Below are 16404 nucleotides of genomic sequence, written 5' to 3'. Positions count from 1 at the left end.
GATCAATAGGGATCGTGTATCACACAGTAATGTTCTCGTGTAAAAAGAGGGGAGGACAGTTTAGGTTTAGCCGTGGAAGGAAAAGCCCACGGAAAAGACCACGGTAACCTTGGTCAATATTCTCATTGAAGAAACTATAACAGTAAGTGACTCTCTTTTGCCTTTTTGTTTTATTTTTTTTTCTTGTTCATAGGGTTATGCTCAAGATGGCTCCGTCGTTCACACGTGCCATCCTTGCTACATTCACCCATCTTTTTTTGAAGCATTCACTAGACAAGACTTCCCTTTCTACTCTCAACTTCCTCTTCAGGTGATACTTGAAGAAGTTGATGAGAGATTGCCCAGAGAGGAAAGTCTTTGTCTCTAGACCTTTCAGACGCGTCCACCATACACATTCTTTCGCCATAGCCACAAGTACGATGAAAATAGCTCTTCCTTCCCGTTTAAAGGAAGGAGGCGCGACAATATTCACGATAGACTCGGCTGATAGACCGACTCGTCCCACACGCGATAGCAGTTGTTCGACGTAAGCCCACAGCTCGGAAATGGTGGGACACTGTACGAGTGCGTGCAGAACGGTTTCGTCGCTCTGCCGGCATCTCGGACAGGTCGGCCCCGTGTTTCTCGAGCCATGCCTGTAGAGCTTATCCCGAACGGGTAGTGCTTCTCGATAGCACTGCCAGGCCAGGGATCTCTGGAAGTTGTCCATAGGTCCCGGCCCGAAGGTCGTCTTAAACAGGCGGGTCAGGTATTCCTCGTCGACGCCCAGGTTCGCCCCGAGATCGTCGTCGTACCTTCCCTCCACTAATCCACTATAGAATGCGTTAGTTGTGATGCAGTCGCTCAAGGTTGACCCGGGTTGTTGGAGTTGCCGAAGAGCAGCGCGACACTCGCGGTGCCATTCGCCCTTCCTCGGCCTCTTCTTGATCCATGACTGCAGTTCGGTCATGGAGACGAGCTGCGGGAAAGCGCGCCGCACAAACGGTGACCACACCTGTTCACCGCTGTCTACGTAGAGCCGGAGATGTCGCAGTCTCAGCGCGTGTCTGCGCATCATCAACCACGGCATGCCCAGTCCTCCTTTTAACGGGTGTTGGCAGCAAACGGATCGCCTAACCATCGGAACGCTTCCTTTCCACAAGAAGCGGAAGAGGATGCGCTCCAGTTTGGTGATGGTAGGGTCGGGACAAGGAACGACGGTCAGGCGGTAGTAGATGACGGACGCGATGTACGTGTTCGCCACCTCCGCCCGACCTTTCAGGGAAAGCTTCCTCTCGGCCCATTGCCGGGCTAGAGTGGCCACCCTTCTCGTTATCTCGTCCCAGTTCTTCTCCGTTTGGAGGTCTGGACCAAACCAGACCCCGAGCATCTCAACCGGACCGTCAGTCCAACGTCCCACGACGGAGGCGCTACTTGACGGCATGGGGTTGCTTCTCCAGGTGCCGAGCCGCAAGCCCACTGACTTATCCCGGTTGATTTTCGCTCCCGTTACCGCTTCGTAGTCTCTCAGTGTCTCGCCGACAAGCTCGATGTGCTTTTGGCTAGACACTATGACGGTGACGTCGTCCGCGTATGCCGACACGCTCGTCCCGCATCCCAACTCTCGCGGGATGCCCCTCAGCGTCGCCAGCTTCCGCAGTAGTGGCTCGAGAGTCAACACGTACAGAAGCGACGAGAGGGGGCATCCCTGACGGACCGAACGTGCAATGTCGAAGGGTCTTGATAGATGCCCATTGACGCGAACTACCGAACGGATGCCTCTGTACAAGGCAGCCATCCAGCCGCGGAAAATGGGACCGAAGCCGGCTGCTATGAGGACAGCCTCCAAGTATTGATGGTCTACCCTATCGAAAGCTTTCGATTGATCTAAATTGATCAGGGCCCCACCCATGCCAGGTTCCTTAACTACCCTCTCTATGATGTAGCGCATCAGATGGAGGTTGTCATGGATGCTCCTGCCCGGCACCGCGCACGTTTGCGCCTTGCCGATCAGTTTCTCGATGACAAGCGCCAACCGCTTGGCTAACACCTTGGCCAAAATTTTCAAGTCTGCATTGAGCAGAGTGATGGGCCTAAAGTTATCTATGACGTCCCCCTTGTTTGGATCTTTCTTCAGCAGCGTTACGGCTCCTCGACTCACAAAACCGGGAATGCTCCCGTTTTGCTGCCAGTTGCAGTACACCGCCACCAAGACGTCTCCAAACAAGTCTGGCTTACAGTTGTAAAGCTCGTAGGGCAGACCATCCAAACCCGGAGATTTGTCCCTCGAGCATCCCGCCATCGCGTCCCTCACTTCCGCCGCCGTGATGGCACCTTCGCAGCACTCCGCCTCTCTTGCCGAGAGTCGTGGCAGGCTGTGCAGGTAGGCACTGAAGTCCACCCTGCGTTCTCGCTCGCCATTCGTCCCAAACAGTCGAGCAAAGTGCCGCTGAAAGGCCTCACACATTTTGCTTGGCTCGAGCAGTTCGCGCCCCTGTTCGTCCACCAGAGACCGAATGGTGGCTTTGTTGCCCTGTTGCGCCTCCGCCACCCGGGCCTCTCGTGCGGCTCCAACACCTTCGTTTCTTAGAGCACGCATCCTAGCCCTGACAACGCACCCTTCGTGTTTGGCGTTGAAGTGTTGGTCAAGGGCCAACCTCGCCGCCAAAACGTCGGATGCGATGCCACTTCTAATTGCCTCTTCTAGCTTCTTAACTAGTTCACCCTCTACTCTGTTTCTGTCTATGGCTAGTGCTTTGCTATACCTAACCGCTTCTGCTTTTATTGCTCTCTTGAGGGCAAACCACCATTTGTTATTGATGATGGCTCCTGTCAAAGCCCTCTTTACTAACGTGCTAATCCGGTCTCTGAAAACTGGTCTCGACGGGAAAGACGCGTTTAGTTTCCAGTAACCGGAGCCCTGCCTATGTGTCTTATCTAAGTCTAGCGTACACGTCACAAGTTTGTGATCCGTGTAGCTGACTATGTGAAATTGTGGACACCCTATGCTATCTCTATCTACTCTCCTACACAGTATTCTATCTAGATACGATCTCGACGACCCGATGCGGTTTGTCCATGTCCACATTGGCGCATTCGGGTAATCGAGTCGGTACCTGTCAGACAGTTGAAAGCGTCTGAGCAGGTCTTTGAGGCATTTGCATCCCCGTCTATTCCTATCTCTGCCAACATAGTCTAGATGCGTGTCCAAGGTAGCATTCCAATCCCCCACTAAAAGTAAAGGACGAGACGTTCCTAGGAATACTTCTAGACGTCGAAAGAAATCCGGCCTACCTGTTAAAGGTGGTGCGTATACTGATATGAGTCGAAAAGCACACCCATCGCTGCCATCGACATCCAGAACAACCAATCTACCCTCCGGGTCTATGAATACTGTCTTTACTTCGAGATCCAGACTCTTGCGAAAGAGTACCGCCGTGCCACTACCGCCCATTCTCGGCAGACAGGGAGAAAAATAAATGTTAAACTGTCTGCCAAACATGGACGATAGGGCCCGCGTATCATGGAGTCTGGTCTCGCTTATGGCTATGATTTCTAGTTTATGTGACTTTATGTCATTTAGGAGGTACCCTTGTTTCCAAGGGGACCCCAAGCCACGCGCATTTACACAACCAATCTTGAGCATCATTTTGATTTGAGTGTTAAAGTTTTATAAAGAGAGTCACTTACCGTTTGAGAGTTTTTGTGTCTCCTCCTTCGGGTTTTCTTCGAGGAGATCACTATATAGTTTTTTCGCCAGGTATTTTTGGCATTTGCCAACTGCCTTTGGAAAAATAGATTTTAGTGTGTGGTGCAGGGTTGGTGTTATGTGTAGTATTTTGATGTGTTCTGGCGGTGTTGTGTATGGGTGGTTGCTGGTTTTTATGTCTTCGTTTGTTATGTTTGTTTTTGTGTTGATGTATTCCATCAACTCTGAGTTTTTTGTGTTGATGGCAGTGAGCATTGTGTGTGTACTTGCTTTTGGGGTTTTGTTGCTTGTGTTGTAGTTGTGTGTGCTTGTGTTGGTGTCTGGAGTGTTTTCGGGAGTTGTGTATCTCCCTGCTTTGTTTGTGTTTGCTTTTCTTTTCTTGCTCCTCTTCCTCCTTCCTTTCTGGGCTATTTGCCATTCCTCATTACTTTCATCTTCCGACGAAGGTTCTGAGGAATCGGAAGGGGGTAGGGGCAAATTGTGAGCGTCTGTGTGTGCTTGTGTGAGTGGTTGTGTTGCTGTTTTTGTTGGTGCTGATGGCTTGTTATTTGTGTGAGGTGTGTGTGATGTGGGGGAGGGGGAAACAGTCTTGGAATTTTCTTTCTTTTCCCCTGCTTCCTCACTTGTTGTTTTTGCAGATGCTGTTGTCTTCTCAGTTGCCAGTGTTGCTTGTGTTTCTCTTGTTTTGATTGTTGATGGTGGTGTTGGTAGTAGGGTTTTTTTTCCGGGTTTTGGTGGTTGCCCTTGTTGCTTTTTTTGGTTGGCGGCGGTTGGGCAACTGTCCTTGAGGTGTGCCTCGCTGCCGCATACATAACAACGTGGCCGCCTTCCTTCCACCACTACATATAACTTGTGGTCCTTTGCCAGTTGGATGTGTGTGGGGATCTTTTGGCACTCCTCTTCAGTGATATGGAGGAGGACTTCGACTTTTTTTCCCCCTTCCCAGTTTTTCTCCTCTGCAGTAGCAATTTCTAATATATTTGCCTCCTCCATTTCGAGGCATATAGAACCTACTATCCACTGGGTTTCCACTTGTGAAGGGACATTCTTTACTGTCACCTTCGTCACTCTCTGTCCAAGATAACTCGGTATCATCACCAAGTCATCTGTGTGGAGAGAGAGTGTTGAAAATTCCTTCGCTAACTGTTCGCTCTTAAAGCGTACTAGGACCGTGGCAAATTTTCGTCCCCAAGTAACATGACTTTGAAAGGGCCATATCGGTTTGAGACAAATCTCAATTTTTTGGGTGGAGAAACTCTCCGGTCGCTTCGTTTTCTTGTTGATAAGTCTGTATGATATGTGCTTCTTGTTTGTATTTTCAATAATTGCTTTTGGTATGTGTATTTGTACAGTGTCACCTTCTTTCGTGAGAAGGGATTTTGTGTCATTGATTTGTTTTTGGGTGAATGTTAATATTGTTCTTTTTTCTTTCGTTGCATCGGCAAAATTTGTTTTTGTGATGCTGGCAGATATGTTGTTTGTGGCGTTTGTGGTGTTGTTTATCTTGTTCGTCTTGTAGTTGTTGATGGTGGTATTGACAGTGGTGTTGGTACTGCCAGGTTCAAAGGTGGTGGTAGTGGCGGCAGAGTTTGTCGAAGTAGTGGTGGTGTTGGTGTTGAAGGTCGGTGTCCTGTTGTTGTTGCTGTTGTTATTGTCACTGGTAGTAGCAGTGGTGAGGACAGTGGTCGTGTTAGCAAGGACATTTGTGTCGTTGTCGTTGTTGTTGCTGTTGTTGTTGTTGTCTTTGTCGTTGTTGTTGTTGTTGTCACTGGTGACGGTGGCAGGCAAGACTGCTGTAGCAGCAGAGTTTGTACACGTGATGGTGGTAGTGGTGGTGGTTGAGGCAGCAGCAGTTGACTCAGAATCATTGCTCTTCTTCATCACTTGTCTGCGTTCATGCGGAACGGCATTAAGTGTTTTCGCCTCTGGCATTAGGAGCGGGAAGTCGGCCTCGTTGAAAACCTTAGCCATATTCGTTTTAAAGAATATGGCTAGGAACGAGGAAGATATGTTTGAATTTTTGGAAATAAGGCTCTAAATAGAGCTATTTCCGATTTGAAAAATATATGTTCACGAAGTATTTTGTGTTATACACAACTTATACAAAATTTTAAAACAAAATAGGTCTTTTAAGAGGTGAAAAATGCAACTTACATGGGAGCCGATGTGTCTACCGTCCGTCCATGATGATAGATAGATAGATAGATAGATAGATAGATAGATAGATAGATAGATAGATAGATAGATAGATAGATAGACAGATAGACAGATAGATAGATAGATAGATAGATAGATAGATAGATAGATAGATAGATAGAATTCTTTAGTTTGGATTCAGCCAATGAGGAAATCTCTGTATAGTCGCTCTACCAACTGAAAATAGCTGCCAAACCTCCCTCGAATTATACACTACAGTCTTTAAACAAAGACACAGATAGTGTTATCTGGGGTAAATATTTAAATAAAAAATAAATACTGGATGGTGAAGGCGGGATCGCCTTTGATCATTATTCTGCTTGTTCGGGGCTTACTTGGGGCTAAACAACGCAAACACTCTGGTTTAGAAAAATGCGTTCAATTGCTAATGTGTCATACATTGCAATGAAGAGAGTGGGGCAATACCCAGAAAGTAAAGACCAAAACCGAGTTTGTGGCTGGTTAGGATGGAGAGAGAAATTAAACATCAAATAGAAATATTTCCTTTGAGCATCTTTTGTCTAACGCTTTACTCATTCGAAACAATAGGATGAAATCATGGTGCAGAAAAGCGCGTAGAGTTGGGCTGAGGACGTCCGCGGGTGAATTAATGTTTATACGCATGCTTATCCGCATGCGTATGCGTACATGTGTACGTGTGTATATACGTGTATGCATACGTATCTGTTTGTATGTGTATGTATTCACGTATGTATACATATTTGTGTCCATGTGTTTGTATATTCATACGTGTATGTATATGGGTGGGTATTAATGATTGTACGCATGTGTGCATATATGTGTATGCATGTATAAGTATGTGTCTATATATGTATTTGTATATGTGTGTACGTGTGCATACGAGTGGATGTGTGTGCATATAAATATATATAAACGTTTATGCATGTGTATATACTCATGTATACTAGCGTGTGTGCATTGATGGATGTTAAAGTATGTGTACGTGTGCATGTCAGCTTGTACCTGGCTATACTTATTGTGACTACAAGCGTATATCAACATATACACGTATATACGCATGCGTGAATATGTATATGTATGTGTATATATATATGTATATATATATATATATATATATATATATATATATATATATATATATATATATATATATATATATATATATATATATATATATATATATATATATATATATATATGTATGTATGTATGCATGTATGTATGTATGTAGCTATGTCTGCATGTATGTATGTATGTATGCATATGTTTGTGTATGAGCTCGTGTATGTATGTGAACTTATATATATATATATATATATATATATATATATATATATATATATATATATATATATATATATATATATATATATATATATATATATATATATATATATATATATGTATGTATATATATATATATATATATATATATATATATATATATATATATATATATATATATATATATATATATATATATATATATATATATACATATATATATATATACATATATATATATATATAAATATATAAGAGTAAATATATTAATGTCTGCGTTCACGTGTATTTCAGGGTGTGTATATATAAATAGATATTAAAGTCTGTGCGTATTGATGCCAACTTGTGCCTATTCGGGTAGGTAGCCTTAATGATATGCAATTACGCATGCATTCACGCATGCATGTCAATGTGCTCAGTTTTACATGAGTAAAAGTATGTGTATATTATGTGTATGAATTCTTATGTAGGTATATATATATATATCTATGCATATGTACATATGTGCGTACGTATGTATATTAGCTTGTGTCTCTATGTGTATATGTAGCTTTGATTAGTATGTGTGTGTAGAGATACATGTCAACATGTATATTTATGGATATGAATATATTAATACAAGCACATTTGCATGCCAATGGGTTCTTCATGTGCATATACGAATGTATATATGTGTATGGATATCCACATGTGTGTGTGTGTGTGTATATACAACTGTACGTACGTATGTTTGTGTTTGTATGTATGGATATTCATATACAGCTATATCTATATTGGTGTGTATTCATGTACGTACACGTGTGAACGTATGCTTATCGACGTTTGCGCGTGTGCACATCCATGTGTGTCTGGGTATATTAATGTATTTAAGTTTGTGTGTCACTCGTGTGTCTGTGGAGATATATTGATTTGTGTATTTCTCACGCTGCATGTCAGCAGAAGTGCATGTACGTGAAATGTATTGTAAACTTTCGAAATAACACCAAGAATGGTGGTAAATCTACGCTAACAACACTTTAGAAAATTTAAATAAACATCTTTATCGTTATCTTGTACACACACACACATGCACACGCACACACACACACACACACAAACACACATGTATATATGCACACACACACATACATATATATATATATGTATGCATACACACATACATGTGTGTGTTTATTCTTTTATTCATTTACTTGTTTCAGACATTTAAATGCGGCCATGCTGGAGCACCGCCTTAATCGAAGAAATCAACTTCAGGACTTATTCTTTGTAAGCCTAGTACTTATTTTACCGAACACTTTTACCGATCCGCTAAATGCACCAACATTGGTTGACAAGCGATGGTGAGTGGACAAATACAGATACAAAGACACACACACATAAATACAAGCACACACACACACACACACATATATATATACATACATATATATATATACACATATATACATATATATATAAATACAAACATACAAACATACAAACATACATATATGTATATATATATATATATAAGCGCACACACACACGCGCACACACACACACACACACACACACACACACACTGCAGACCGAAACTTCGAAGTCACTGTCACCACTCTAATGAAATATAATAAATTTATATTCTACAAAAAGTACTGAGCAATCATTCAGTTTAATGTAAAATTTCTTAAAATTCTAAAATTTATTATAACCCATCATAAAAACAAACATTATTATGTCTGTGTGTGTGTGTGTGTGTGTGTGTGTGTGCGCGCGCGCGTGTATGCGTATCCGTACGAATGCATGGTAGTATGTATGTGTGCGTTCATGCATATTTATATATATTTATGTATATCGTCAGGAGAACATTCTGTTTGTTTTTGTTTGTGTTTTCTTTTCTTTTTGAGGTCTAGAAATACTTTTTTCTATCACCTCCGCCATAGCGAAGGCGGCGGTATTGTTTTTAGTGGCGGTTAGTTTGTTTGTTTGTTTGTCTGTGGACTAGATATCTCAAGAATGGCTGGATGGGTTCGGATGAAACTTTCAGGGATGTTTGGCCTCGTAAGTGGCACGAATTGGTTAGATTTTGAGATTGATCCGGTACCGATTATTTTTTATATTTACTTTACTTTACATGATTACGATTTTACGTTAACTTTCAAGTCTTTCTCACTTATCTCCCTTTAAGCTATAACTATTCGAATGGTGAATTTGTTAACTTTGGCTTGTATTAGAAAGAGATAAAGTATTTATTACTGTTACTAAATTTTCTAAAACCATTTTCACATTCCACGACTAGCATTGGGATCGATCAAGTACCAGAGAAAGATTCTGGATTATTTTTCTGTTTTTGTTTTTTTTTACTTAATTTTTGGGAGCGGCTGGGTTCATTTTTAGTATTCTCGTTTGTGAAAACAGTCGAGTTTATTTCAGGTATTCTCTCTGTAAAGATCACGGATATAACTTCTTTCTCCGAATCAAACCAGTGAAAAAGATATTCAGAACAGTTATGGATTTGGTGGGCTATCGATTCTGTACAATTTTGCGAGAGAGGGGTTTTACAAAAGCATTTTTTCTTGTATGTTATAGAACAACTAACTCAAACCGCACTGTTCCATACAACAACGTTACTATTCATCTTACCAAACGAGACAAAACATTTCAAGGCAAAAAAAAAAATTCCTTTTGCACGAGGCGTCCCAGGGTCTGAATCATAATGGATACATAGGGGTGATCATTAAGTCAAAGTTGAAATTCAAAAATTCTTCAAAACAAATGTTTAATTCATCGTGTTGGTTCTGGGAAGCATATAGTACAATATTTTATTGTGAAAATGGTTTCCTGATAACAATTGAATTTATTAGAAAAGTACAAGATATTCACGTCAGAAACATTGAAACATTGATTATTAAATTTTGGTTATAAACAAAGATATGTTCTGTTTTGGGTTGTTTTTTTTTTTGTGATTTAACCAAAAAAATTTTTAATTGAAAATTTCATTTTTGTGTACTTTTAATCATGGTTCTATGTATGTATGTATGTATGTATGTATGTATGTATGTATGTATGTGTATGCATGCATGCATGTATGTGTATTTGTATGTGTATATATGTATGTAGGCAGGCAGGTAAGTAGATAGATAGGTAGGTATGCATGTATGTACTTAAATGTATACATATATGTATGTACGTGTGTGCGCGTGTGTGTATATGTGCGTGCGTGCGTGTGTGCGCGCATATATGCATGTATGTGTGTGATGCGTGTGTACAAAGATACTCAATGTTGCCCGGGTGCCGAATATAGCAAGTTCTTTTTATCTTGTTTTGTTTAGTTTTGAGTGTTCTTTTCTGTTAAACAAAAAAAAAAAACTTGGTTTACAGCAGATTATTTATATTGACTCGTTCTGCAAATAATTATATTTGCATATATTTTCTCATTATAATTTCTCTGGGCTACATGTTTGTATTAAATATATACACGGTCAACTACAAGTAAATTTACAAAAGTACATTTGCCTTGCCTTAAATCACTAATAACACAATTGTGACGCGGGCTGCATTGAGTGACACAAATAGAGGAGCTGGATGACCATAAATTGTTGCTATGTCATTAATGTATCTTATTTTTTATTTGTTTCAGTCTTTTGATTGTGGCCATGCTGGAGCCTTGAAGGGTTTAGTCGAACAAGTCGACGCCAGGACTTATTTTTTAATATCTGATACTTGTTTCATCAATCTCTTTTGCCAGACCGCTAAATTAGATGGCTGTAAACAAAACAAGTCTGGTTGTCTAGCGATTTTTGCCCAATTCAGGATCACAACATATAGGTACACAGCGACACAATTTCTTTTCCTCAACAGGTCCTGCCCTGTTTAACATTGTCCCAAAATTGATCAAAGAGGAAAAGGATCCCATCACCTTTAAACGGAGTCTGGACAAATTTCTTCAAGGAATACCAGATAAGCCACCCAAACCTGAATACAATTCACACAACAAGAACTCAGTACTTGAATGGGCCATAATATCACAAAACTCGACTTAAAAAGGATTTAGATAATCCTATCAGGTGGTGCCATTAAGTTAGACATGGCCTGGACCAATCTTTGGTCGAAACATATCTAAGTTTTAAGTTATATATATATATATATTTAAAGGGCACAATACATGTATTAAAGCGTTATAATAGTGTCATATGTTGAGAAGACTCAAACATATTCTTCAGGCGCAAACCACATATCAAAACGAACTAAAAAAATAAATTTAATAATAGAAGAAACGCAACAATGAAACCCTTGATATATTTAGAGAGCAACTTATTTATACTTTTAATTAATTAGGACTTAAAATTACAGTAGCAACTAATGTCTCTACAGTTGATCATTTAGATGTTTCCCTAGATTAAACTCCTACTCGTATAAAACTTTCCATAAGCCTGATGAGAAACTCGCATATATACAGCAGCAGTCTTGTCACCCTCCTGTAATAGTTAAAAACCTGATAGCTAATATTAGTAACAGAGTTTCTAACCTCTCCTCTTCTAAAGAAATTTTCTCGAGAAAGCTGCCCCCTATTATAACAATGCCCTAGCCAAAAGTAGCTTCAAAGGTAAATTGATATATAATCCCTCTAATAATAATCAAGATATTAGTTATAGATCTAGTGACATCAAACATAAAGTAATGTATAACCACTCTAATATTAATCAGAAGAAGAAGAAGAAACCTAAAAATAGGTCAAAGAAAATTATTTAGTTCGCCCCTCCTTTTCCCTTAATATGAAAACTAACATAGGTAAAAGATTCTTGTTTCTCCTAGACAAACATTTTCCAGCAACTCACAGATATAGGAAAATATTTAATAGGCGTTCTGTGAAATTATCATATAGCTGTTGTCCCAATATGAAGAGTATCATTACACATGGTCGATACCAAGAGCCTAAATCCAGTTGCAACTCAGAATCCTGTCCACTTGACCAATAAGGTATGATTAAATCTATCATATGATTAAATCTATCATATATTGTGCAACTGAAAGCTAAGTGTTTTCTTTTCTTTTCTTTTTTTTTTTGTCAGCTTAAAGCAGTTTTGCCACAAACTTGGCAGATACACATCTCACACTCAAATCTTCAGTGATAATAGACTGAACTGAACCGTAACTAATCCGCACATCCTTTGGTGATTTAAAGATTTCCCCTCACTGCTGCACGCACATCTGCGATGTTTTTCTCAATTCTGCTGGTTGCGAGTCTCCCAGAACGTTCGTCAATATCGACATTTTTTCGGCCATCTTCGAAATGTCTGAACCACTTGTACACTTATGTGCAGCTCATACACTCCTCTCCATACACTTTCTGCAACTTTGTATAGGCCTCTGAGCAGGTATCGCCATGACAGCTTTCTTTGTCATGGTGAATGCGACAATCACACGCTACACACCTTCCTTCGAAGCACTACTGCAAACAGCGGAAGTGAGGTAGAACATTAAAACTTAGTGCGCATGCACAGCAGAATTCAAGACCAATCTTTGTCATGCGGCTTCACTTTGCGTGCTTTAGCTTCGTTACAATGGCAACAGTCCGATTACTTATTGATGAGACCTTGTGTGTATATACTCTTTTACTTGCTTCAATCATCTGACTACGGCCATGCTGGAGCATAAATCGACCTCAGGACTTATTCTTTGTAAACCGAGTACTTATTCTATCGGTTTCTCTTTGCCGAACTGCTAAGTGACGGGGATGTAAACACACCTACATCGGTTGTCAAGCGATGGTGGGGGGACAAACACTGACACAAACAACAAACGCATACATACACACTCATATATATATATATACGACTGGCTTCTTTCAGTTTCCGTCTACCAAATCCACTCACAAGGCTTTGGTCGGCCCGAGGCTATAGTTGAAGACACCTGCGCAAGGTGCCACGCAGCGGTACTGAGCCCGGGACCATGTGGTTGGGAAGCAAGCTTCTTACCACACAGCCACTCCTGCGCCAATGTGTATATGTATGTATATATATATATATATATATATATATATATATATATATATATACACACACACACACACACACACACAGAGTAGGCTTCCATAAAATTTCCCTTCTACCGTGTTCACTTTCAAAGCATTTGTCGCTCCAGGATTATAGTAGAAGACACTTGCGCAAGATGCTGTGCAGTGGAACTGAACCCGAAATCAACACAGCTATGCGTCTTATAAAACAATAAAGTTGAGCGGTGAAAAATTGATATTTTTTTTTAAGTAGTTCAAAAACGTTTGTACTTAGAATTTGTTTCCTAACCGAATTCTCATTTTAACCACGTGGAACTATGTAAATGTCAATATATTTAGGTTGCATGTATAATTATATTGCAAATTAAAGGTGCACTTAATTTTTCTAGTTATTTATGTCGTGATTATTGCCATTATACTCAATAACAAATGGAAATTCGTAACATTCGTACAAAAAAATAATGCTAACATTGATAAGAATTCTATGAGTTACCGTTCCTGGTGGCACCGATCTTAGTTAAGCTACTGCCTCAAAATATGGAGTAATCTGCTGTAAAGTTGTAATCTGGTGTCATGAACCAGTTGTCAGATACTTTATCTACAGGAAACACTTCCGACATTTCATCTTCTCTAAGTCGAATGAAGAAAGGTGACTCTCATAAATCCTAAGAATTATTAATGACTTATAGGTACGCGGTATTTCGTTATGCAACCGTAATACATTCTTTGCACGTGTTACCAGTTAAACGCTCCGCATTCCGGATGCTAGCAAGTTTATTGGGGTAATCAGGAGAGAATGCGCGTCGTTTGGGGGCCTACTATTCGACGGCATCATTGCACCCCCTCCTCGCCAATCATCATCATCATCCCTCATCATCCAGTGTTTTAAATCCAAGTTTTGTCCCCGTTAACAAGGGTGGCGGGATCTACCTCAATGCCATAGCAACCGAGGTAGGCAGGTGTAGCCCACCGCAACCTTTGGACTGGTTGGCTGGTGCCCATTCTCCTTTGTTACCATGAGGCTTTTTTGGAACTGGATTTTCTACGGGGAGCATGCCCTTGCTTACCCCAAACCTCAGTTTCTAGACATGAGTGGTTCCGATACTAAGGCCTCTACCACGATTTTTAAGAAATGTGGTGGAAAACTAGCTCAGGAAGGCAGGGATGCTACTCCCTGAGACCCCTTTCGGAGCCCCTCACCTCATTGAAATTATGCCACGCTTGCTAGATCAGCTGGTGTATTAAACATTTTTATGAGTCAATACCGTGTTCTACTGTTAGAAATTGTAGCCAACACTGATTTCTGTTACGACGTTTCGTATCCGAGGCGTCAGTTAATATGTAAAATCCAATAAGGTTACACCGCTGTATTCAGTGGCTGTTTAAGCAATGCGTTCTCTCATTGTTTGTTTACAGCTGACATCTTGGATACGAAACGTCGTTAAAAAAAATCAATGCCGGCTATAATTTCTATACAACATTTGTAGACATGACCTTAAAAAGCCTAACAAGGGAACATCAATGTGGTCGTTTGAGCCGTTAAAAATAGCAGCCAAACTTCCTTCAAATTACCGTCTTAAAATAAAAGAACGAACACATTAGATAATGTACTCATATATATATATATATATATATATATATATATATATATATATATATATTATATATATATATATATATATTATATATATATATAAGCGTATAAGAAGGGATGACCACTAAATTGATGTTAATTAAATTAATATTCAATTTATCACCCTCACTATATATATATATATATATATATATATATATATATATATATATATATATATATATACACAAAAGATGGGATGTTCTTGGTTGGAATACCTCTAGTCATAGGCCAACTAGATCAGAGCTATGCAGGAGTTAGATGACATCAGCAATGAAACCAAAGAGTACTTGATTGATGTTTATTACGAGGAATATCGAATATAAAAATCGAAAGACTTATTTTGGAGAACTGACTACTGTAATTTTTTCTTTTTTTTTTTTATAGACTGGCCACAAGTGACTACTAGAACAGCAAGAATCTTTTCCTTAATTGGCACAAGGGCTCGTAAAGATACAGAAAAAAATGTAAAGAAACGTTGAATAGGCGATGTCCTTACGAAAACGTAGGAAGTAGAGCATATAAGTTATACGAAGGAATGACATAAAAAACATTAAACAATATACAAACGGACGAATTAAAAATTTATAAAGCGGAGATATTTACACAGAACAAATAAGAAAGTATAATAAACCACGCCGTAATTAAAACAAGGTATAATTAAAAGGAAATAAGTAGGAAAATGTCTTTCGTTCTTGTCCTCACACCGTGAAGAAAGCTACTGGTTAGATCGAGTTAGAGCACCCCACATCCCTACCCGCTTGGCATTACTCGTACTTTCGTCTCGTGCACCCAAATACACCTATTAACAGCGGTTACGTCATTTTTAAGTCACTGACGGAATATCCATGGCGCCATGGATGCATGATTTTATCTGTTAGTTATCGCTTTGATCTTCAAAGGCTCCGTCTCCATCATTATTCTGAGGAGGGGCATCATTGTTGTTTTGACGTGGTTGTTCCTCATCGTTGAGTTCTTTTGTTGCTTTTGACATTTTTGCATTTTTTTTTTACTTTGGTTTTTCCCCTGACAATTTGGACACTTTCCTCTGCAGCTATTATATCTTCCTCGTCGCACAACAATGAAGCGATGCTATTGCGTGTTACTGTCAGGGAACGGAATGTCTGCTCGCTTGTTTCTGGAACTGGATACAAATTAATCACCTTTGCCATTCCTGCATTTGTGTCTGATGATACTCAGGAAGCCATAATTTGCTGTTTTTGTTGCTGCCTCAGTTGCATTCCACTGCGCTCATACACATCTCTGAAATCGAATACTCACGTCCACTGAAGTCCGAATTGCAATTTTGTTTATATGTTGTACCTCTACTGTCCGCACACACCGAACAGCTTTGGCCTCTATGCTGAAAAACAAACTTTTACCTGGGACAACGTAATCTTTGTACGTCTCATCGAAACATCACATGCAATTTTTCTTGGATCTTTCTGATTTGGCGGACACCATTTGTTTTCTAACGAAACACTTTAAAACTTGGGATACTGGTAGAATGTGTCATATAAAACATCTTTTTCTCTTAGCCTTGTTAAGAAAAGTTTCTATATTCCAAATAATTTCATGTTAAAAGTTGTATTTCGGTAATTTCAACCAATCACTGACATCTATTGA

This window comes from Octopus bimaculoides, chromosome 1 (assembly GCF_046866305.1).
Source record: "Octopus bimaculoides isolate indiv1 chromosome 1, ASM4686630v1, whole genome shotgun sequence".
In the NCBI taxonomy this organism is placed as follows: Eukaryota; Metazoa; Mollusca; class Cephalopoda; order Octopoda; family Octopodidae; genus Octopus; species Octopus bimaculoides.
The sequence above is the reverse complement of the archived record's forward strand: the minus strand, read 5'-3'. Positions refer to the sequence as shown.